The sequence below is a fragment of the Mustela putorius genome, unplaced genomic scaffold (genome assembly GCF_011764305.1).
Source record: "Mustela putorius furo isolate JIRA1106 unplaced genomic scaffold, ASM1176430v1.1 tig00003856_pilon_pilon_pilon, whole genome shotgun sequence".
NCBI classification, from domain to species: Eukaryota; Metazoa; Chordata; class Mammalia; order Carnivora; family Mustelidae; genus Mustela; species Mustela putorius.
Genome location: NW_025422008.1, coordinates 2,108,971 through 2,112,127, shown reverse-complemented (window position 1 = coordinate 2,112,127; position 3,157 = coordinate 2,108,971). Strand labels below are relative to the sequence as shown.

Here is a 3,157-nt window from a genome sequence, read left to right as displayed (position 1 = left end):
GAGAGCCCTATGTGGGGCTCTATCCCAGGACCCTGAGATCATGACCTGAGCCAAAGGCAGAGGCTTTACCCACTGAGCCACCCAGGAGCCCCTTAAACTAAATAAATCTTTTTTAAAAAAAGCCTCATTGAGTTTTTAGTTCAAAATTACCAATATGGCATATTATTTTATAACAAAATACTGCAGACTGGGTGGCTTAAACAACAGAAATTTCTCACAGTTCTGAGGGTTGGAAGTCCAACATCAAGGTGTCAGCAATGAGGTTTAATTCTGAGGCCTCTTCTTTTTTTCCACATCAGGAAGGCAGTGTGCCAAGGTTGTAATAAGGTTTCGGAAAGGCACATGTCACACAATGGCATGAACACCCAACCGTCATTCTTGCGAACCACAAAAGGATCAGAGACCTCTTCTTTTGACTTGTAGGTGGCCACTGTCCCCCTTGGGACATATGAAAATATGGCCTTTTCTCTGTGTGTACATGAGAAGACAGAGATCCCTTGTATCTTCTCCTTTTATAAGGATACAAACCCCATCAAATTAGGGGCCCATTCTTCAGACCTCATCCCTATCCCCAAATATAGTCACATTGAAGTTTTGGGCTTCAAGAGATGAATCTTGGGGGCACACAATCTCATTCACAGCACATGGTCTACCAAGCCCTTCTTAACCCAGCCTGCTTTACCAGCTTTGTCTAAGCCCCTACCCTCACTGCCTCCATGCTTCTGTATCTCTAGTCTCTCTTGGTTCCTTTAACTTGTTCCATTCTCTGCAGCTCTGAGCCCTCCATCACCTTCCTTTCTTTCTCTGCCTGTCCTACTCCCATTTTTAGCTTTTGTAAGGAAAAATCTATCTAGCCTTGGAGCAAATAGATATGGTTTTGCCTGCTTTGGCTCTGAGTCCCCCAAGATATCACAGTCCCTGTCTTGGATCTCTTTGAGAGCTGCTTGCCTTTTTGAGAACCGAGACCTGAAGAGGACCGATTACAAAGTAGAGTGTACAACCCCCACTGGAGCCAGAGACTCGAACTCAGTCTTCCTTTATTGGTTTCCCCCTTTTGGACCTACATCTTACCCTTTCAATTTCTGCTTGGAGAGACCGCTGAACTTATTTCTGGGGAGACATGGCTCTCCCTTGCCTAGGAAGCAATAAACTCAGTTTCTCTCCTCTGCCAGCTCAGATGTCTTTGTTTTTGGTTACTTTTTTTTTTTTTAAAGATTTTATTTATTTATTTGACAGACAGAGATCACAAGTAGGCAGAGAAAGAGGAGGAAGCAGACTCTATGCTGAGCAGAGATCCCGATGCGGGGCTCGATCCCAGGACCCTGGGATCATGACCTGAGCTGAAGGCAGAGGCTTTAACCCACTGAGCCACCCAGGTGCCCCTGTATTTTGGTTTCTTTTAAGTCTCAGTTTAAATGTCCATTTCTGAGGGAGGCCTTCCCTGATACCCATCCTGTGTTTCATCCTCTGGCTCTCCATTCCTGTGGCAGCCGGTGCTCCCCCTTTTGTAAGAGTTACTACCTCATTCCTGTATTTTTCATGTCTGTCCTTCTGAGCTCCCTAGGGCAGGGGGCCTCTCTGCTTGGTTGCAGTATTCCGAGGTTATTGCAGAGCCTGGCTCCTAGCAGGTTATGAGAAACTGTTAACTTTTTAAGTAGATGCTCCATAAAATTCATTGGCTTGAGTTGTTCTCAAATAGTTTCTCAGATAGTCATATATGCATTTTGTTGTCTAAATTGGACTGAAAAAGTTTTTAAAAATTTTTATTATTTATTCAACAGAGAGATAAAGAGCACAAGTAAGCAGAGTGGCAGGCAGAGGGAGAGGGAGCAGGGAGCCTGATGTGGGGCTTGATCCCAGGACCCTGGGATCATGACCTGAGCCAAAGGCAGCCGCTTAACTGACTGAGCCACCCAGGCGCCCCTGGACTGAAATATTTTTTAAAAGATTTTATTTATTTATTTGGCAGAGAAAGAGAGAGAGTGTGCGCAAACAGGGGGAGCGGCAGGCAGAGGGAGAGGGAGAAGCAGGTTCCCTGCTGATCAGGGAGCCTGATGTGGGACTTGATCGGAGAACCTTGGGATCATGACCTGAGCTGAAGGCAGAGGCTTAACTGATTGGGCCACTCATGTGCCCCTTCATAAATGATTCTTACTGATTTTCCACAGTAACTTTCCCAAAAGACATCATATTCTGAGAAAGGATCAAATTCAAAAGAGTATGTGTGTGGCAGGACAATTCATTGTGAATTTATGGTAATAATCTCTTAAGGATAAAAAAAAAGAATAAAAGCGTTCTCCTCTCCCTCCTCTGCATAGCCAGGAGTTTGTTTCCTTGAAGTTGTGGGTTTCGTGGCCCCTTGAAGAGTTTGGCTTTTTTGAGTGTGTTTTATTTATTTATTTATTTATTATTATTTTTTTTATTTTTATTTTTTTCATTATGGCAAGTGTACCCTTTAATCCCCACCCTCTATTTCACCCATCCCCCCCACCTACCTCCTTTTGGTAACCATCAGTTTGTTCTCTATAATTAAGAGTCTATTTCTTGGTTTGTCCCTCTCTTTCCCTTTTTTCCTTCCTTTGCTTGTTTGTTGTTTCTTACATTCCTCACATGAATGAGATTATATGGTAATTGTATTTTTCAGGCCGTCTTAGCATAATACTCTATTTTTATCCATGTCATTGCAAATAGTGAGATTTTTTTTAACAGCTGAATAATACTCCATTGTGTATATATATATGCACAACCTCTTCTTTGTACATTGATCTATCAATGGAACATCTGGGCTGTGTCCATAATTTGGTTATTATAAATAATCTCACAAGAAACATAGGGATGAATGTATTTCTTTGAATTCGTGTTTTTGTATTTTTGGTAAATACACAGTAGTGTGGTACTGGAACCAAGGGTAGTTCCATTTTTAACTCTTTAAGGAAATTCCATACTGTTTTCCACAATGGCTGCGCGAGTTTGCATTCACACCAACAGTGCAAGAGGGTCCCTTTTATCTGCATCCTTGCCAACACTTGTTGTTTCTTGTGTTTTTTTTTTTTTTAAAGATTTTTTTAATTTTTTTATTTATTTGACAGAACACAAGTAGGCAGAGAGGCAGGCAGAGAGAGAGGAGGAAGCAGGCTCCCTGCTGAGCAGAGAGCCC

At 42.4% G+C, this 3,157-nt stretch overlaps 1 non-coding gene across 1 annotated transcript; it reads right to left on the bottom strand.

The window, feature by feature from the left end:
• Positions 1-293: 293 nt before the first annotated feature.
• On the bottom strand, positions 294-397 carry LOC123387594. The gene has a single exon (XR_006602022.1). It is a non-coding gene; the product is annotated as a small nucleolar RNA U13 (small nucleolar RNA).
• Positions 398-3,157: the final 2,760 nt, after the last annotated feature.